This window comes from Pinus tabuliformis, chromosome 3_1 (genome assembly GCF_031772625.1).
Source record: "Pinus tabuliformis cultivar Carrire ecotype Pingquan chromosome 3_1, CPIR1, whole genome shotgun sequence".
Taxonomy (NCBI): Eukaryota; Viridiplantae; Streptophyta; class Pinopsida; order Pinales; family Pinaceae; genus Pinus; species Pinus tabuliformis.
In genome coordinates this window covers 616211945-616234476 of record NC_142301.1, presented here as the reverse complement: position 1 = coordinate 616234476, position 22532 = coordinate 616211945, and the positions used below count along the sequence as shown (strand labels likewise).

General features: G+C 41.4%; 1 pseudogene; it reads right to left on the bottom strand.

Annotated features, from left to right (window-relative positions):
* LOC149188511 (putative inactive leucine-rich repeat receptor-like protein kinase At3g03770 pseudogene) overlaps nucleotides 1-8994 on the bottom strand; it is a 70293-nt pseudogene extending 61299 nt beyond the window's left edge.
* Nucleotides 8995-22532: the final 13538 nt, after the last annotated feature.

Genomic DNA, 22532 nt, shown 5'->3' with positions numbered 1-22532 from the left:
TGAGCCTCATTGTAACGCAGTTCAGAGGCATGTAGCCGCCACATCTCTTCTCAGAGATAAGCTACCATCGCCCGAGCTAGTCTTATTTCTATTATGTTTGTAAGCATATTTTAGTATTTGATATTAATGAAATGAAGTGTTATTTCTAATGCCTCTTTGTATTTATGGTTATATCTGTAATTTGTTCCATTCTTGTTTAAATCCAGATCAGTATATTCTTGGGTGAAAAATTGTATGAAAAGAAATAGTCAGATTATTGCTCTACAAGAACTTATGCAACTTGAAACTCTTCAAGCTCTTCAAATCCATGGAGTTAGATGGATTTCAAGGGGACAAGTCATTGAAAGACTTGTTGTACTTATGCCTCCCATATTAACATTGTGTAAAAATGAAAGAAAAGACTCATGGTATGATAAGGAAACGATATTTTCAATACAATTTTGTTTACATATGCTTGCAGATATAATTTGTGAAATAAACAAGTTGAACAAGCAATTCCAAGAAGAGTATGTTGATGTCACCTCTTTAGGGGCAGCCATAGATGTCACTGTAAACACTTTAAAAAGGTAGTTTTTAAGAAGTGACACATTTGCGGATGCCACATGTTATTTATCTAAATTTTTAGATCCCTCGAAATTTGGCTTTCTAGAAATTTGTGATAAGGATGGGCTTGTTTACAAGCATGAATTATGATTTGTAGCGATTCCACGTGCATATGGTGATTGTGTTGATATACAAAAACAATCATGGAAACCTTGTATTGAAGGTTGAGTAGAGAGTTGCAAACAACTTGCAAAAGATTATGTTCAAGCTCTTGAATTTGAATGGAAGATTCCTTGATCTTGAATTTTTCAACTCTACAAGGTTGTTTAGCCCTTGCCATTATTTAGAGGATGTTCATGGAAGAGAACGAAATTCAAAGCGATGGCTCGAAAAACTTTTTCAACACTTACAGCATTCTTATTGTGAAAGTGAAGAAAACAAAATAACATTTGATTTTGAAGCTTGTTTGAAAGAGTTGCATCCATTTGTTGACACTCTTCACGTTAACTGTGAGGGATGATCCATGAAAGATGCTTGGAGGATTTTTTATGTTACAGGGTTGTATACAAATTTTCCTAACATGTCATAGTTATGGCAGACAATACTTACTATTCTTGCAAGTACAGTCACATGTGAGAGAGGATTCTCAAGGCAAAACATAATAAAGGATGTTCGAAGAACAAAACTATCATTAGCTACTTTGGATGGCTTGATGCGAGTGTCCCTAACTGGAGTTGATTCATCGATGGTGGAATGGGATTGAGTATATGACATCTGGAAAGATGCTAAAGAAAGAAGAATCTTAAATATTTAAAGTTTTTGCTTCTATGTTTATGTTTGTAATGGTACTGTGTTTTGACAATTACCTCTTTTGGTGAAACTATCCAAAGTTTAGTTCAATATTGAATGTTCATAGAACTTTGGGATCAAAGGTATGAGGGAATTTAAATGAGTGCTGAAATATTTAAGGCTGCATGTCGAAGGTAAATTTTAAATTTCTTCTTATTTGAAGTCATTGTCCCTGCTTCTGCCATTGGAATGGTCAACAAAATCAAATTTGTTTTATAATTTTTTCACACAAGTGCTTGTACATTACATAAAAATATAACTATATTAAAAATAATGTATTGGTCTCAAAGTTTATTCACAATCACAATGGATAACGTATATTGAACAACGTTGTAATTTCCAGAAGGTCGACGAACATAATCATGAAACAATTATATAATGTTTCGTTCTGTAAATGTAAGTTTTGAATTTCTTCTGATTTGAAGCCACTACCTGTGCTTCTTCAAAGTTAAAATCAAGGTTTACAAGGGTATTTCAAGGCCACGATTCATAAAATACGATGTATACAGGAGGAAATTGCGCCAGTTGTTTTGTGCAAGGTACACTAGAATTTTTTGTCTTCCCCCAATTTGAACCGTATTTTTCCTTGTGCATTTCTTAGTTGAATATTCACTTTGATGCTTCTGTTAAATTCATGCACAAGCTTCACTTTGATGCGTTTGTTAAATTTACACCAAAGCCTCATTTCCGAGTCCGTGAAAATGCCCTTAACCGTTCTGTATAGGTGCCTTATTTTTAATAGGAATCCCTAAAATATATGCATATGCACATTTATGTTACAATTTTGAAATGAAGAATGAGCATAAATGCACTAACCAAATATGGCAGGGATACCTTAACCTGACCTCTATTGTCCTTTATTGGTTAGTAAATGATCCCTTATTATTAAAGTGGCTTTATCTTCAGTTTAAATGTCAATGACCAAGTGGTTTTATTCTGTCAAATTCATCGGGACTGGCACTTAGCCTTGTCCTTTGAGATACACCACATTTGTGGGCCATCAAGGCCACTAGGATTTTCACCTGGTCTTGGATGTGGCAGTGGCAGTTAACTCCTTTGAAAGTGCTTCAACAGGGTTTTCACCTGATTTTGGATTGTACTTAGCTCTATTGTTCGCATTAACATGGCATTGAAACGAGGCCTGAGCATTATTGGAAGTGCTTTGATTTCACCACTTGACCATTGCCCGGTTGACAACCAAGCCTCCATTGTTTTTTTTTTCAAAGTAATGGTTATTGGATTTCATTAAAACCCATTGCGGCTGAAACCATACAATGATTTGCAAGATTCTAAAATGTTATTTCCACATTCTAAGAAGAATTAGAAACTGTCGAGGGCAATGTTGACTATACAAAACTAAGACCTCCAATTAAAAATACTACAACTATATTGTTTAACTAACTGACCCATTACAACTATATATCGACAAAACAATTTTAACTAGAAAGAGAAAATTTACTGCTCTGGATGCATTCTTGTCAATCCCAGGCTATGGTTAACTCCCAACTTTGCATGTGAATGTTGTTCATGGCATTTCATGACTCTAATTCCTAAGCCTTCAAACTGCTCAACTGCTCTCTAATTTTATGAATAAGAGTATTTCTCTTCTTACTACCTTTAAAGGTCAAGAGGTCAAGGTTTGCAATATCCTTGCCACATTTATTGAGACCCTTCCTAGAGTCTTGGAGTTCCATACTTAAAGAGTGCAAATAGGATATGTGATCCATGAGTTTGGTAAAGTTCCAATGGTGCAAAGAGCATAGAGTGGCATATACCACTAAGAGGGGGGTGAGGAGTTGAAGCCCATTGTCACTGGGTGGAAATGATGAAGGATATGTTTACTGAGAGCCACTGAGAGGCTAGGAAGAAGAGGTAGTTGGTCATGAGAACTAGAGGCCTCTGAAGAAGGGAATGAAACAAAGGTTGGGAAGAATGAATCTAGGTTATAGAAAAGAGGGTAGGGGACAATTCCCATTCTCCCTAGCGTTGAAAGACAAGCTTCGGAAAATCAAGTGTGGAAAGGGCGACATGATCTCTACATATCTGAACAGGCTCACCACCTGCAGGGATGAGCTTGGAAGTGTAGGTATCACGACAGTCGATGATGACATGATGAGTCTTGCTCTCCTCGGTCTTCCTAAGAGCTGGCATATCTACCAAGACTCAGTAAATGGAAGAGAGAAACTACTAGATTGGGAACGACTTTGGTCGGATCTGATGCAAGAAGAGATAAGGAGAAGCACCAGAGATGGTTCTTCATCCAAGGAGGATGAAGAAAACTGCGCCTTAGCGAATAAGGCAGAGAAAGGGAAGGAGAAGGATTCTCATCCCAAATCGAGTTCTTCCCATGGTGGGAAGAAGTTTGAAAAATCGAAAGTGTGATGCTTTCATTGTCATGAGGTGGGCCATTTTGCTACAAACTATCCACTGAAGAAATCCAAGATGGGACCCAGGGAAGGATCTGAAGGTGAGGCATTGGTCTCACAGTTCAAGTTGGATTTCACCCTCTTCGCATGCATGGTTTCATCCATGGTGGGATGTGATTGGTTTCCTGATAGTGGAGCTTCTTTCCACATGACCGACGACAAGAATTTGTTCATTACCTTGGAGGAGAAAGATCTCTAGATACTCATAGCGATGGGTAATGATGAAAAGTATAGTGTCTCAGGTATAGGTACGGTTGTTTTTTAGAGGGAGCATGGAGCTCGCATTACCTTGACTGATGTCAAGTATGTACCAAGACTGAGGAAAAATTTGGTGTCGATCACAATGCTGGAAGACAAAGGCTATGATGTAGTCTTCAGTAAGGGAAAGGTTTTCCTTCGACACATCACCATGAGACAGGTGAAGCAAATCGGTTCACGATTCAAGAACCTGTATGCTCTTGAGGTTCAAGATGCATGCAAAGCATTGAGGAGCAAGGCAACTGATGGAGACTTATTGGTTAAGAGGGAGAGTAAATTACCTCTCAACATGCAGCGCTGGAAGAAGTCTCAGACAATTGTGGAGGAGCCACAATTGGTGAAGTAGCTTCAGGACGTTGTGGAGCAACCACAACTAGAGAAGCCAAGAGGAGACCGAGTGGAGGCATCCACTCATGCAAAGACCTCCAGTAGGGGTAAATTTCGAACCAAGTGGGCAGAGGGATCACATGCATCCATACATCCAAGTCAGAGTGGGGTGATGTGGAGTGACAGTCCCAAAAGGCTAAAATAGAGGTAGGATCCTTGAGGTACCCAGCCTCTTTGATTAGACCTTGCTACGGGAGCCCCGACAAAGAGTAGTAGGACTGGTTAAGTGGGTAGAGGCAGATGCAGATGGAGTGGTAGAGAGAGATACAGTGCAAGAATCCCAAGCCAATGCAGAGCTAGCAGGCTGCAACAATGCAAGAGGCACAGGAGTGTTGCACCAGTACAGGATGGCACAGATAGGTGTGCAACGGTGCGAGATGCATGGAGTGTTGCAGTAGCTCAGAGGTCATAGAGGGAGCACTTGTCAGCGGCAGAGGAAGCTTCAACATCAAAGGATGTTTCTAGCCCAACAGGGAGGTCAGTTGGGAGATTTTTTGTTTCTAGAGTTGCTAGAGAAAAAACACTTGGGAGAAGTGTTGCATGCAGAACATTCCAAAGGTTCAAAATCGGGTTCGAGTTGAATGCCTTTCTTGTTGAGAGGGAGTGTGCAACAAGAAAGGCATTCAACTCGAACCCAATCCTAAACCTTTGGAATGTTTTGCATGCAACACTTCTCCCAAGTTTTGTTGCTCCAGCAACTCTAGAAACAAAAAAATCTCCCAACTGTCCTCCCTGTTGGGCTAGAAACATCCTCTCATGTTGAAGCTTCCTCTGCCGCTGACAAGTGCTCCCTCTGTGACCTCTGAGCTGTTGCAACACTCCATGCATCTCACACCATTTTACACCTCTCTGTGCCATCCTGCACTGGTGCAACACTCCTGTGCCTCTCACATTGTTGCAGCCTGCTAGCTCTGCACTGTCTTGGGATTCCTGCATTGTAGCTCTCTCTGTTGCTCCATCTGCATCTGCCTCTGCCCACTCAGCCAGTCCTGCTACTCCTCTTTTGGGCTCCCGTATCAAGATCTAATCAAATAGGTTGGGTACCTCAATGATCCTGCCCCTATTCCAGCCTTCTTGGGACTGTCACTCCACATCGCCCCACCTCCAACCTAGAGGTATGGATACATGTGATCCCTCTGCCCACTTGGCTTGAGTTTCCCCCTACTAGAGGTCTCTACATGACTGGATTTATTCATCTATGGTGTTCAATGGTTTAAGACTCAAGTATAAATTGATTAGAAATTTCTGGAAATGTCCACTAAAGAAATTTGTAGAAATGGAAGGAAGGGACAGTGTACTATCAGTTGGAGGATTTTTCCTATATAGGAAACTCATCCATGCAAAAGGAATCATCTGCTTTAAAGCATTCAGAACCTTGAGGAATCCATGCAGAAGGAATCATCTCCTATTGTACTGAGAGCTGGATAGCTTGAGAGCTAAAGCTTTGTGTAATCCTGAGATATTTCCACTTGTATGATAATACAGATAGCGGGGTTTTTCCTTTGACTCACTGAACTCACAATTAGTTCAACAAACTATTTGAACTAATCTAACTGGACTTGACTCAGTTAACTGAGCCAACTAATTACAACTCATCCTTATCTCTTTAATTGATGGATAAATTCCTCAATCAATGGAGAAATTGTTGCATGTCTTCACATAGACTTCACGTTTTATTTTCTACAACTAATTAACTCAAGAGAATAAATTAATTATTTTACAAATAGTTGCTAAGATCAAATTCGAATTTTACTTCTCAATTTTAGTTCAGGGACTAACTAAAACTGGAATCTATCCCGAAATACAATTTATAGCAATGTGTTGGAAATAATACTGAGAGGGGGGGGGGCGTGAATCAGTATTATCTAATCAATTGAACTTTTTCAATTTCATACTCAGTTTCATGTATGCTACTTCAGTTAAGTATCCCCGCGTATATACGCGACTGTGTCTATTGCAACTAGCGTATAACCATTAAACTCATGATTCAATTATGTGATCTTCAATGGATGCATCAAAACATTATTATCCATATTAACAGTCAACAGTGGTAGTAAAACAGATAGATCAACACACATAAGCAACACACATGAACACCACGTTATAAGGTGGAAACCCAATGTGGGTGAAAACCACCTGCTGCAATTCGTTTCTATCTTCCTTTATTAAGAAACTTCTTTTACAATGTACTGGTGCAGTCCTTTACCAGCACGCAGGCTACAACCTGCAGAAGGCTACAACCTTCTCTCGTTCTCCAGACTCTCCTGGAAGGGAGCTCCAACCCCCTTTGCTCTTGTACTAGCTAATATACTAGTACATAGGCGCCGGCCTACAATCTTCTCTCCTCCAGGTACCACGTTTCATACATTTTCAGACTGGATACTCCACAAGCACAACACTATAATCTGAAGGCCACATTTCATCAAATTTTCATACTGGACCAATAAATATCATTGAAGCACAAAACAATCAATACTCGCATCATCAATTTCTGAATCACTGAAACATTGAAGCCCTGTCAACAACACAGTCACCAGAACACAGAGCAGAACTCTACAATAACAATCAGAACCAACTGTACCATCAAAATCATGCATCAGAGTGCATACGCTACTTGGAAGTGCTGAACCTGCATGTACGCAACTTCATCAAGGAACCAACGTATATTTCATTAATCACTTATTCATAACTTTGCTACACTCCCTGACTTCGGACATAACCAGATCATGACATATACAAGGATAATATATGCGTTAGCACCCAGATCTAGTCCATCAGATCTCATAAATATGAGTCATTATGATCCTGATCCAATATTAGTTCTCATCCATCAATACTGAAGCTAAACACAATCAGTCAAACAAGATATGCAGAATAGTGACCCTTTAAACTGTCATCAGAACCTTTTAACAACCAGAACCACTTGTAACTTCAAATATCATAGCTCAAAAGGTATAAACTACTACAATGAACTCAACCTGCATACATACACGCTTACACCAAAGTCAACCCGCGTATAGATCTATAAATATTCAATCATGACTTGCAGCGATTACAAACTTAAGTTATACCCAGTTCAGATCATTGCATGCGTCAGTATACAGATCTAGAATAAACATAATCAATCATATGGAGATAGTTCATTTCAAACCATTTGATCCCGATCTATCCTTAGATCCTGTTCTCCATCCACTGGTGAGATCCCTCCTTGGCTCAGATCAAGCAATGCATCATCAACCCATAACCTGCATACTGGATCTCATGCTTCCTCAGATATTCAAGACTTTTTTTTTTGGATTCTTTTGCCTAATGATCTTCTTCTCGTTTTATAGTCTTAGGCCTTGCTCAATACCATGGTCCAAAACCATAATAAATACATACCAAGAGCCCAATACTTGGGATCAACACACTTGTCGAGATACCATGGTCCAAAACCATAGGTTCAAATACCGAGGACTAACTACCACGGACCAAAAGTAAGCTTTCCGTCATGTACGCGCTTTTCCATGCATGAAACTGCGTGTATACCCTACTTGGTATATAGCGAACCTGCATATACGTGACTTGGTATATAGTGAACTTGCGTGTATACCCTACTTGGTATATAGTGAACCTGCGTATATACTCTTCTTTCTTCATTCTTTGTAGTCTGATCATCAATTCTTTGCTACTGACCTGCTGCACTATAATTTGTCATTTGTGTGATTTGCCATCAAGGACAACACTTGTCTCATAATGCCAACAATCTCCCCCTTTGGACTTGATGGCAAAGCTAACTTGTCACACTTAGAACTATCATTTGATTCCTTTGAGCAGTCCTGCATCCCATGCATTCAGTCTGTTAGCCTCCTGCTGCAGCAGGTTAATCATCTTTCATGATCGACATTTTTACATGCCAAATATGTCGTACTATGCATGCTGCAATGCTCCATATTTGCTACAGATGGCCAAAGAAGTGTCCATAAGAGTGTGCTAGTCTAAGTGCCACTGCTGTGTTCCAATTTTGATAAGCAATACATTTTTCGGTTTAAGGCAGTTTTTCAGTTGGAGGTACTCAGGCTGGAATTCACTAACCTCTACCTTTTTCTCATCACCCTTATTATATAACTCCCTGACAATTTTCCCCTTCCCCCTATTTAAAACATGTATATAAATCCCCTTATGTAAATATTCCCCCCTGGCAATATAGCCATATTTTTACTAAGTCAGGGAAATCACAGTCCATCTGGGACTGTTTTTAGCCCATCCGTGTCCAGGGATTACTCTGACATCTGGTCAGAATAATAACCTCTTCCCTAAACCAAAAAACCCATATTCCGCCCCTAACCCAAAGTTTCTGTGCATAAGTATTAAGCCCGCGCCTGTAAAACCCACATAAACCCATTTCCCTAAGTTTTTAACCCACTGGCGCACATATTAAAAAGCGAATATACTCCGCATATACCCCGCACTTAACCCGCCGTCCCTTCACGTCCGCCGCTAGCCGTCCGATCCACAGCCCCGCAGATCGACGTTGGGCGGGCTGCCCCATCCCCGAACCGTCCAGCCTTTAACGTCCGGGAGATGGGCGGTTTTGCCGCCGTACTCCCGCCACCCGTCAGGCGCTGGGCTGTGGCAGAGCCCCTCCCTCCGAAACTGCTCTCCCTGAAGAGCGGTGCGCCACATACCACTTACCACCTCCTACCTAGGTGACGTCACTGCCTACGTCACCCCTGCACAGTCACCGCCCACGTCACCCCTGCACAGTCACCACCCACGTCACCCCTTGTCTAGTCACCCGATGAGTCACTTGCCTGCATAGCCTTCTGCCACGTCATTGCCACGTGTCCCCGCCACTATACCTGCCACATCATCGTCCGTACGTGATGACGTCATGCTGACGTCATCCCGCCACGTCGCCCTGCTGACGTCACCCGCCGTACAATGCTGACATCATGCTGACGTCATCAGCCCTTTTTTGGACGCAGAGGCGCAAAAGTCGCACTTCGGAGCCCCGGAATCGAATTCTGAGGCAGTTTTTGATGAGCGATTTGCGCCGCAAATCGCTCATCGCAGGATTTTTTAGGCCGAAATGGAGAATCTTCAGGGAATCTTTAAGGAATCTTCTCACCATGCGGCCCCAGGAAGCCCGAAAAGGCGCAAAAATGATCCGTTTTCTTCACAGAACATACCAAAAGGATCAGAAGACAATTCCAGATGATACAGAGGCCGAACAGCGGCCATTTACTGGTGAATAGACCCGCAGCACATCAGATCAGCAGTCCAGATTTTGTCAGAGAGTATCAGTGGAAGAAAAGACGCCAGAGAGAATCAGTCATGATTTTTTAGGGGCTCGAGGCACCTGAACATTGATGAAGCCCCCAGAAAGTCAAATCAATAAGCATCAGCCCATCCTTGCCTTCAAATCACCATCAAGGCATTCAAAGCACCAGGACAGCAAGGAAGCAGAAACCCATACTCATTTATTGCAGAAAACACTGCAGCAAGCCACCAAGGACAGCATCATTTATTCAGTTTTGATACATCGGCCCTGAGCACGGCCCGAGATATTTTTGTATTTATTTCAGGATAGGATTAGGTCAAGTAGTCATTTTTTATGACCTAATTAGGTCAAGATGTAATAAAGGAACTCTCCAGAGAGTTTTTGCCCTATATATACCACCCTCTGTATAGTTTTAAGGGTTGGTTAATTGAGAATTTTCACTAGAGACTCGCTGTGTATACCTGAACTTTTCTATGATCAAAGATTGCTTAAAGCTTGGAGAGCGAACTGTCTGTAGTTGATGAATGTTTTGAAGAGTTGAAGATGGAATTCCTGTGCTGCGGTCTGAAGCAATAAGTGCCTCTTATCTCTGTTTATGTGTTTGCCATTATCTAAATAGCAGAAAAAAGGAATAGCCTAGAATTAGTTTAAATACTCTCTATGCTCAATTTCTGCTGTTTCTTTATGTTTTCCTCTAAAGAATTGGTTATGAACATTGAATTCCTTCCGGCTCATGTTTACCCGAATTCACCTGTGTTGGCCAATTATCTAGGGATTCTTAATTGCCCCTAGGTAGCGCCCTGTTATTTTCTCTGCTAATCTGTTGGAGAGATTCTTAACTGCCTCTCTTTCTTTAGCATTCAATTCATCTCTTAAACCTGAAATTTGCTTCAACCTCAGCTATCTTGCTCCATGATCCCTCACTGTTATTAAGAAAACGCACCAGCAGTTCCCCTCCTCGACTCCACGCCCAATGGCTTGAAAGATTCAAACTATACTCTGCCTCTCTACTTGAAAGTGTCAGTTTTCCCACCAAAACTCAATCAAAACCCCTGTGCACCATATCTAGCCTAAAATCATCCCTTTTCAACAAAGCTAAATCATAAAGAGAGAGCCCTCTCTGACTGCAGGTAGGCTAGGACCTGCAGTCCAAAGTTGGTTTGTGGTTACCTCGGCCGTATCCCTTTAGGAGTCAAAAGGGACAACCTGAGTGATAACATAATGGCGACTCCACTGGGGAAGTGAATCATGTGTTTATTAGTGTAAAACCTCAATTTTGACCAGTTCGCCTCGTTTTCTAGAGAAATTGTTCCTTTACTTCAGGGTTTTTCATGATCGGCTCTGATCTGTGACGGTGGACAGAGATCAGGCACTTCAAGGTTGATTCATCCACCTGGCGACTCCACATCATCCTCATAATAAAGACTCCGCTGGAGAAATGAACCCGAAGGAAATATATACGCAGATCAGGCTCTTGACTTGGACTATCATCCAAGATATCATGTTCTTTCTCTTGCACCAGATTTTGCTGTGCATATTGTACTTTAAAAACGATTTTATGTCAGATTTTTATGTTTTTTCTTTGGAAAAGGTTGTTGAAAAGCCTCCTTGCACATCAGAGCAGCAGCTTTCAAATGTTGTTGAAAATCATCATACAACCAAGGAGGAACCAAAAATAGAGTCCAGTCTTCTAGTTCCTGTACATACTCCCGTGCCTCGTAAAGTTCCTGAAAGATATAAGCCGCTCATTTTGCCTCCTGTGCTTGGTCCTCTGCCGGCAAATCATCCTGAATATCTCCCTAGATTTGATGGAGAGAATGGTATTACTGCCCAGAAACATATCCAGGCTTTTGAAGATTATCTTAATACATTTGAAGTGGAAGATGAAGATGTCAGTCTTAGACTATTTGCCCTTTCTTTGCAAAGCGAAGCTAGGACTTGGTTTAAAGCGTTGCCTGAGGCGAGCATCTCTAAGTTTCAGCAGTGTGCCAAGCTTTTCCTTGATAGATGGATGATCATAGGTAATCTCTTTGCGCTCATCGAAGAATACAATCATTTAGAAAGGCATCCAGATGAATCTGTTCAGCAGTTTTCAGACAGATTCAATCAAGTGTATCAGTCCATGCCTTTAAATATAAGACCTCCCCTTGATCTAGCTCTCTTACAATATCCTAGAGCATTTGACACAGAGATGGAATTCTGTTAGAGAGAAAGATGCCCGTCCACTTTGAAACAGATGCAGGACATAGCTGTGGACGTAGAGGAAAATCTAAGAAGGAGGGAAGAACAGCGCAAAGCAGAGCAAGAAGAAAGATTTCATAGTGTGTTACAAAGGACAGAGGAAATGATGCAGCTGATCACAATGAAAGTGGAATGTTCAGAGCACCAGAACAGATCTGTTTCACAACAGGAAAGTAGTGACATTCACGAACAAACCTGCCACAAAACAGATGACATATTCATTCAGCCATACATGATGGAGCAGTCTCCTGATATACTGTGTGAATATAATAGCTTCTCTTCTTTCAACTGTCTACCCAAATATGATATGTATGATGATGATTATGAGCCTAACGATCAAATCAGCCTTGCAGAGGAATCAGATCCTATTTTGGCAGGAAGCAGTGTTCAGATTCAGCAATCTGAACCCAATGATCAGCATGCCCATCTCAACTATGAAGAAAAGGAAGAAAACGCAGAGTGTGTTGATTTCAGTGAAGGAACTTTACCCTTTTGTTTTGAATCTTTTCAATTTATCAAGGATAACTATCATGCTGTATATGATCAAGTGTCACCGCGGGTTGCTATTGACCATATGGAGGTTAATCAAAATATTGTTCCAAAGGTATTGCCTCTAGTTTTGCAGCCCCAAAGAGCCATTGAATATCAGATTGAGGAGGACCCAGAAGCAGCAGCATATGATCAAATGATCCAAGTGGATCCCTTGCCTCTTTATTTTCAGCCATATGAGTTGTTCAAAGAAGAAGAAGGCCTGCAGCCTGCACAAATCAGTCAAGTCCTATTCGAGCCAGATTGTAATAAATTACAAGCACCTCTGCAAGTTCTGAATGACCTATCCACTGACAGGCAGAATGATGAAAGAGATCAGTGCTCTTCTCCATCAACAGGCTGCACGGCTTAGTATAGAGTTGTCGATGATCTCCCGACTCCAAGGCATGATAGCAATCCTCAACCTTCGTACAGATCTTTAATTCAGCCTAGAAATTGTATATATATATTACAGGACAGTTTTGTACAGTATTTAAACACCGCAAAGGAGGTCAGTAGCTTCCTGATCTTCTCAAAGATTGACAAAGCCATAACAAATTGCAAAATCTCAGTTGGTCTCACCAGCAAGCACAAGCAGCAAAGCCCACTCATGTTATTATTGCTTAAGTGGCTGCATTGGCTATTTCACTTCACCTGACAGCAAAGTAAGTACTGGTTAGGGTAGGTAGGTAGGTAGGATCAATAAGGCAGCCAGCCAAGGGAAATTTGTAGAACACAGCAACAATTGAATACAAGGCAGTCTAACCTGCTGTTCTTGACTTTTCACAAGGAAAAGCCATCCCCAAGTGGAGCCACTGTTAGCCTCCTGCTGCAGCAGGTTAATCATCTTTCATGATCGACATTTTTACATGCCAAATATGTCGTACTATGCATGCTGCAATGCTCCATATTTGCTACAGATGGCCAAAGAAGTGTCCATAAGAGTGTGCTAGTCTAAGTGCCACTGCTGTGTTCCAATTTTGATAAGCAATCCATTTTTCGGTTTAAGGCAGTTTTTCAGTTGGAGGTACTCAGGCTGGAATTCACTAACCTCTCCCTTTTTCTCATCACCCTTATTATATAACTCCCTGACAATTTTCCCCTTTCCCCTATTTAAAACATGTATATAAATCCCCTTATGTAAATATTCCCCCCTGGCAATATAGCCATATTTTTACTAAGTCAGGGAAATCACAGTCCATCTGGGACTGTTTTTAGCCCATCCGTGTCCAGGGATTACTCTGACATCTGGTCAGAATAATAACCTCTTCCCTAAACCAAAAAACCCATATTCCGCCCCTAACCCAAAGTTTCTGTGCATAAGTATTAAGCCCGCGCCTGTAAAACCCACATAAACCCGTTTCCCTAAGTTTTTAACCCACCCGCGCAAATATTAAAAAGCGAATATACTCCGCATATACCCCGCACTTAACCCGCCGTCCCTTCGCGTCCGCCGCCAGCCGTCCGATCCACAGCCCCGCAGATCGACGGTGGGCGGGCCGCCCCATCCCCGAACCGCCCGGCCTTTAACGTCCGGGAGATGGGCGGTTTTGCTGCCGTACTCCCGCCACGCGTCAGGCACTGAGCTATGGCGGAGCCCCTCCCTCCGAAACCGCTCTCCCCGAAGAGCGGTGTGCCACATACCACTTACCGCCTCTTGCCTAGGTGACGTCACTGCCTACGTCACCCCTGCACAGTCACTGCCTACATCACCCCTGCACAGTCACCGCCCACGTCACCCCTTGTCTAGTCACCCGATGAGTCACCTGCCTGCGTGGCCTTCTACCACGTCACTGCCACGTGTCCCCGCCACCGTACCTGCCACGTCATCGTCTGTACGTGATGACATCATGCTGACGTCATCCCGCCACGTCGCCCTGCTGACGTCACCCGCTGTACAATGCTGACATCATGCTGACGTCATCAGCCCTTTTTTGGACGTAGAGGCGCAAAAGTCGCACTTCGGAGCCCCGGAATCGAATTCTGAGGCAGTTTTTGATTTTAGGCCGAAATGGAGAATCTTTAGGGAATCTTTAAGGAATCTTCTCACCATGCGGCCCCAGGAAGCCCGAAAAGGTGCAAAAATGATCCGTTTTCTTCACAGAACATACCAAAAGGATCAGAAGACAATTCCAGATGATACAGAGGTTGAACAGCGGCCATTTACTGGTGAATAGACCCGCAGCACATCAGATCAGCAGTCCATATTTTGTCAGAGAGTATCAGTGGAAGAAAAGATGCCAGAGAGAATCAGTCATGTTTTTTTAAGGGCTCGAGGCACCTGAACATTGATGGAGCCCCCAGAAAGTCAAATCAATAAGCATCAGCCCATCCTTGCCTTCAAATCACCATCAAGGCATTCAAAGCACCAGGACAGCAAGGAAGCAGAAACCCATACTCATTTATTGTAGAAAACACTGCAGCAAGCCACCAAGGACAGCATCATTTATTCAGTTTTGATACATCGGCCCTGAGCACGGCCCGAGATATTTTTGTATTTATTTCAGGATAGGATTAGGTCAAGTAGTCATTTTTTATGACCTAATTAGGTCAAGATGTAATAAAGGAACTCTCCAGAGAGTTTTTGCCCTATATATACCACCCTCTGTATAGTTTTAAGGGTTGGTTAATTGAGAATTTTCACTAGAGACTCGCTGTGTATACCTGAACTTTTCTGTAATCAAAGATTGCTTAAAGCTTGGAGAGTGAACTGTCTGTTGTTGATGAATGTTTTGAAGAGTTGAAGATGGAATTCCTGTGCTGCGGTCTGAAGCAATAAGTGCCTCTTATCTCTGTTTATGTGTTTGCCATTATCTAAATAGCAGAAAAAAGGAATAGCCTAGAATTAGTTTAAATACTCTCTATGCTCAATTTCTATTGTTTCTTTATGTTTTCCTCTAAAGAATTGGTTATGAACATTGAATTCCTTCCGGCTCATGTTTACCCCAATTCACCTGTGTTGGCCAATTATCTAGGGATTCTTAACTGCCCAGCACCCTGTTATTTTCTCTGCTAATCTGTTGGAGAGATTCTTAACTTCCTCTCTTTCTTTAGCATTCAATTCATCTCTTAAACCTGAAATTTGCTTCAACCTCAGCTATCTTGCTCCATGATCCCTCACTGTTATTAAGAAAACGCACCAGCAGTTCCCCTCCTCGACTCCACGCCCAATGGCTTGAAAGATTCAGACTATACTCTGCCTCTCTACCTGAAAGTGTCAGTTTTCCCACCAAAACTCAATCAAAACCCCTGTGCACCATATCTAGCCTAAAATCATCCCTTTTCAACAAAGCTAAATCATAAAGAGAGAGCCCTCTCTGACTGCAGGTAGGCTAGGACCTGCAGTCCAAAGTTGGTTTGTGGTTACCTCGGCCGTATCCCTTTAGGAGTCAAAAGGGACAACCTGAGTGATAACACAGTCACATATGATATCTCTTCATTAAGTGAGATGTTCTTCTATGAGAGGGTTTCCATCAAGTACAACACATGCATCATAATGCCAACAATCTCCCCCTTTGGACTTGATGGCAACAACACCAAATCACTCTCCCCCTTTGACATCAAGGGCAAAGGGTGGACCAAGATGTTTTCTTCCTTTGCTGAACATTCCGCTGTCCATACTCCCCCTGAGTATCTGTTGAAGTCTCTGAATGATCTCCCCCTTTGTATATGCCAAGGTGTACCAATCTGTCCATGCTCCCCCTGAGTACATGCCGAGTCTCTGTACTGCTGAAGTGTGTTGTTCATGCTCTTCCTGACTGTAGGCAAGATCTACAAAAGATGTTCTTCAAGAAGAACATGACTCTATACATCATAAAAGACCTTCCTATCGCCAAAAAGACTCAATACATACATCCATCACCCAACCAAGTGGGGATATACTAGAATTGACTCATCCACCCAATCAAGTGGGGATACATCAGAAATATGACAACCAAAAACATTACATCTTCATCCCAGGCATAGTGGGGAAACCAAAATAGGTCGTTGCATGACCTTGACACCATAAAAGAGATACATGACATAGAGACGAAATATCTAGAACAAGACTTATGAAAGTCACCAATAACTGATAGCAGCAGCATCTGTCAATCACCATTTAGATCAGCAACCAAGATTTCCTTCTGTTCTCCCTCTGCCTCTGTTCCATCTGAAACCAACAACAGTTGTGAACTAGAACCAAAAGCTTCTAAGATAATGCCAACAATGCATCATTGGAAGTTTATCTGCTCCCCCTGAACTTGTGCCAGATGGTCTCTGTCAGACCCATATCATAATCTTCTCATTCTGAGTTTGACCCACTGATTTCCTTCAAATTATCATATACGTGACTGTATCCACATAAACAAGCGTATATACGCGGATAGTCCTTATGAACTTCTCATACAACCATTTCCATATCAGCAACCTGTAAATGTCCTGTAACAAGGAATGTATAAACATAGATGTCAACTCCTCCTTTTAAACATCATCATGAAATCATTCACATTATATGTGAAACCACCATATCCATTACATCAACGTCAAGATCTACATGATCCAAGTATCATTACCTGGGAACATCTGCATCAATCAACATATGTAAGTATCAACCTATCATCATATAGATAAGAACTCATCATCATGTCTCCAACAAAGCGACTTTGAGTAGTCATCCATGTATCAGCACTATGTATCTTGAGCTCAAGCTCTTTTGACAAAACTTCTTGATATCATCAACAGCAACAATCCTTATCCACATGAGTGCCTACATCATAACTGTATGATCTTTATGCATATGACAACAACAGTATATGAGTGACTCATCATCAAGTGAGGAAGATGTGTATTCAAGCTTTGTACTTCTCCTTATCCTTATGAAGATCACCATGTAAGCACCATATATGCATCATCAAAGAATCAACCATAAATCTGATCTGAACATCTACTATTTAACTTCAAGAATCATATGAGAGTTTATCATAGACAACTCACAACCACATCATAGCAAGCCATATAAGCATCATCACCAAGGACTATTAACCATAATGCCAACAATGAATTATTAAAGGCATAATCTCCCCCTCAACCTATGCCATCTGTTAGATCTGATCATGCATATATCAACAATAAGTATCAAGACATCATCAAGTCAGGATCAAAACACTTCTAGACATCATATAAGTATCAAAACATTTCCACACATCCTCAGCAGACTGTAACTATTAACCAATAGAGCAAATAATGGACTGAATCATATCAGATCCTTTTTCTGAGCCTGTCCCCACTGCATTTCTTCAGATAGTCATATACACGACTGTGCATCATCCAACGCGCGTATATATGCGACTTCCCTTTATGGAACTTGCGTATGAGATTCAGAACACTGAAGTTTTATACTTTCAGCTCCCTCTAAGTCTGTTATTTCTATGCTGTGCTATGTCTGAGTACATTGTGTTTGCCACATCTTTCTGACTGTACTTCCTTCTTCTTCCATATCTTCAAGTGTGATGTTGTTTTCTCCTTTTGGTGTGATGTCCGTGCTTTGTTCTTGCATTCCTTTGCTATATGTCCAAGCTTGTTACATGCATAACATCTTACATGTTTCATATTTCTCTTGTAGCAATCAGCAGCTTTGTGACCAAACACATTGCAAGCAAAGCAATATCCATTAAAGTACCTTGAATGTGATGATCTTTCTACATGATGGTCTTGAACCCTTCTTCTTCCACATTTAGTTGCAACATGTCCAAGATTATGACATGCATAACATTCAACATTATTCATAGGAGGAGTAAAAGATTTTCTTTGAGGAGTCTCTTTCCTTGATTGTTGATGGGGTTGACCTTTCATCTCCTTGTTGATCATTTTAGATTTCTCTTTAGAGTTCCTTGCCTCACCTTGTGAACTAGATTCACCTTCAGCAGATTCATGAAAACCAAGACCAGTCTTGATAGCAGGAGACCTTTGACTACTGAGAATATCATCCAAGGCTTTAGTACTATCTTGAAATCGTAATAGTTTATCCTTTTCTTCTAATTTACATTTCAAGATATTTACCTCAACTTGAAGTTGTTATTCCTTTTCCAGACATTGTTTCTTCATGTATTCTTCAGCATTTCTTTCCTCTTCCATTTGTTGCTTTAGTTTGAGAATCTCCTTTTCTTGTTCTTCATTCACATCCTGCTGCATTTGATGAATTCTTAAGGCACATTCCAGTTGAGATTTTAAGCTGACAACTTCGTTTTCCTGTTTTTCAATAGCTTGGAGTATATCTTTATTCTGCTTCTTTGTTTCTTCAAGTTCTTCCTTTAGCGAGAGGGTCGTAGCTTCAAGACTTTCATAGTAACTGGATCTATCTCTGAGTTTCTTGATGGTTGTGCTTCTTTCATTGACTTCATCTCTTAGAGATGTTACTTCAACCTGCAACCTTTGATATTTGTCCTTGAATAACTCTCGTTGAGCCTTTAGTCTAGTAACAACTTCTTTGAGGGCACCACTCTTTATGTTCAGGAGTCTTTCTTGTTCACTAATTTTGTTTGTCAGCCTGTTAAATTCTGCCTCTATTTGATATCCTTCTTCCTCACCCATAAGAGCACATTCATTTGTTTCGTTATCACTTCCATCTTTTCCAAATGGATAGATAGTTGGAACATTAGAGGATAGCAAATTCATACCTGATAGTTCATCTTCATTCTGAAATGATTCTGAATTTGATTCTGAATCTGAAGAGCTTCTTATACCTAATCCCTAATCGATTCTCCCACTGTCATAGTTCTTCTGAGATGTCTTCTTCTTCTTAGGTGCTTTCTTCTTAAGCTTCTTTCCCATAGTTCCACGGATCTCCTTCAAGCGATCAAGCTTCTACCAAAGAACCTGCTCTGATACCAATTGTTGGAAATAATACTGAGGGGGGGGGGGGGGGGGGGGGTGAATCAGTATTATCTAATCAATTGAACTTTTTCAATTTCATACTCAGATTCATGTATGCTACTTCAATTAAGTATCCCCGCGTATATACGCGACTGTGTCTATTACAACTAGCGTATAACCATTAAACTCATGATTCAGTTATGTGATCTTCAATGGATGCATCAAAACATTATTAGCCATATTAACAGTCAACAGTGGTAGTAAAACAGATAGATCAACACACATAAGCAACACACATGAACACCATGATATAAGGTGGAAACCCAATGTGGGTGAAAACCACCTGCTGCAATTCGTTTCTATCTTCCTTTATTAAGAAACTTCTCTTACAATGTACTGGTGGAGTCCTTTACCAACACGCAGGCTACAACCTGCAGAAGGCTACAACCTTCTCTCGTTCTCCAGACTCTCCTAGAAGGGAGCTCCAACCCCCTTTGCTCTTGTACTAGCTAAGATACTAGTATGTAGGCGCCGGCCTACAATCTTCTCTCCTCCAGGTACCACGTTTCATACATTTTCAGACTGGATACTCCTGAAGCACAACACTATAATATGAAGGCCACGTTTCATCAAATTTTCATACTGGACCCATAAATATCATTGAAGCACAAAACAATCAATACTTGCATCATCAATTTCTGAATCACTGAAACACTGAAGCCCTGTCAACAACACAGTCACCAGAACACAGAGCAGAACTCTGCAATAACAATCAGAACCAACTGTACCATCAAAAGCATGCATCAGAGTGCATACGCTACTTGGAAGTGCCGAACCTGTGTGTATACGCAACTTCATCAAGATGAACCAGCGTATATGTCATTAATCACTTATTCATAACTTTGCTGCACTCCCTGACTTCAGACATAACCAAATCATGACCTATACAAGGATAATATATGCGTTAGCACCCAGATCTAGTCCATCAGATCTCATAAATATGAGTCATTATGATCCTGATCCAATATTAGCTCTCATCCATCAATACTGAAGCTAAACACAATCAATCAAACAAGATATGCAGAATAGTGACCCTTTAAACTGTCATCAGAACCTTTTAACAACCAGAACCACCTGTAACTTCAAATATCATAGCTCAAAAGGTATATGCTACTACAATGAACTCAACCTGCGTACATACGCGCTTACACCAAAGTCAACCCACGTACAGATCTATAAATATTCAATCATGACTTGCAGCGATTACAAACTTAAGTTATACCGAGTTCAGATCATTACATGCGTCAGTATACAGATCTAGAATAAACATAATCAATTATATGGAGATAGTTCATTTCAAACCATTTGATCCCGATCTATCCTTAGATCTTTTCCTCCATCCACTGGTGAGATCCCTCCTTGGCTCAGATCAAGCAATGCATCATCAACCCATAACCTGCATACTGGATCTCATGCTTCCTCAGATATTCAAGACTTTTTTTTTTGGATTCTTTTGCCTAATGATCTTCTTCTCCTTTTATAGTCTTAGGCCTTGCTCAATACCATGGTCCAAAACCATAATAAATCAATACCAAGAGCCCAATACTTGGGATCAACACACTTGTCGAGATACCATGGTCCAAAACCATAGGTTCAAATACCGAGGACTAACTACCACGGACCAAAAGTAAGCTTTCCGACATGTACGCGTTTTTCCGTGCATGAAACTGTGTGTATACCCTACTTGGTATATAGCGAACCTGCGTATACGCGACTTGGTATATACTGAACCTGCGTGTATACCCTACTTGGTATATAGTGAACCTATGTATATACTCTTCTTTCTTCATTATTTGTAGTCTGATCATCAATTCTTCGCTACTGACCTGCTGCACTATAATTTGTCATCTATGTGATTTGCCATCAAGGACAACACTTGTCTCATAATGCCAACACAATGTTATTTTTAGCATTTCCATTTTTTCATTCCTTGTTGCTATATCCAACATTGGTACCTAAGATGTTATTTATAGCAGTGCTATTTTTAGCACTTCTATTTTTAGCATTTCTTGTTGCTATTTTCAACACTCCCTCTCAACAAGAAAGTCATTCAACTCAAACCCGATCCTGAACCTTTGGAATTTTCTGCATGCAACACTTCTCCCTAGTGTTTTTGCTCCAGCAACTCTAGAAACAAAAAAAAATCTCCCAACTGACCTCCCTGTTGGGCTAAAAACACCCTCTGATGTTGAAGCTCTGTCTGCCGCTAACAAGTTCTCCCTCTATGACCTTTGAGCTGCTGCAACACTCCACGCATCTCGCACTGGTGCACACCTCTCTGTGACATCCTGCATTGGTACAACACTCCTGTGCCTCTCGCATTGTTGCAGCCTGCTAGCTCTGCACTATCTTGGGATTCCTGCACTGTAGCTCTCTCTGCTACTCCATCTGCATCTCCCTCTACCCAGTCAGCCAGTCCTGCTACTCCTCGTCGGGGCTCTCGTAGCAAGGTCTAATCAAAGAATTTGGGTACCTCAATGATCCTGCCCTTATTCCAGCCTTCTTAGGACTGTCACTCCACATCGCCCCACCTCTAACATGGATGTATGGATGCATGTGATCCCTCTGCCCCACTTGGCTCGAAATTTCCCCCTACTAGAGGTCTCTGCATGAGTGGATGTCTCCACTCGGTCTCCTCTCAGCTTCTCTAGTTGTGGCTGCTCCATAACCTCCTGAAGATGCTTCATCAATTGTGTCTCCTCCACAATTGTCTGAGAATTCTTCTGGCACTGCATGTTGAGAGGTAATGTACTCTCCCTCTCAAACACCAAGTCTCCAATAGTTGCCTTGCTCCTCAAGGCTTTGCATGCATCTTGAACCTCAAGAGCATACAGGTTCTTGACTCATGAACCGATCTGCTTCACCTGTCTTGTGGTGACGTGTCTAAGGAAAACCTTTCCCTTACTGAAGACTACATCATAGCCTTTGTCTTCCAGCATAGTGACGGACACAAGATTCTTCTTCAGACCTGGTACATACTTTACATCAGTCAGGGTAATGCGAGCTCCATGCTCCCTCTGAAAAACAATTGCGCCTACTCCTGAGACACTATACTTTTCATCATTACCTATCTCGATCCACATCTATAGATCCTTCTCCTCCAAGGTACTAAAAAGATTCTTTTC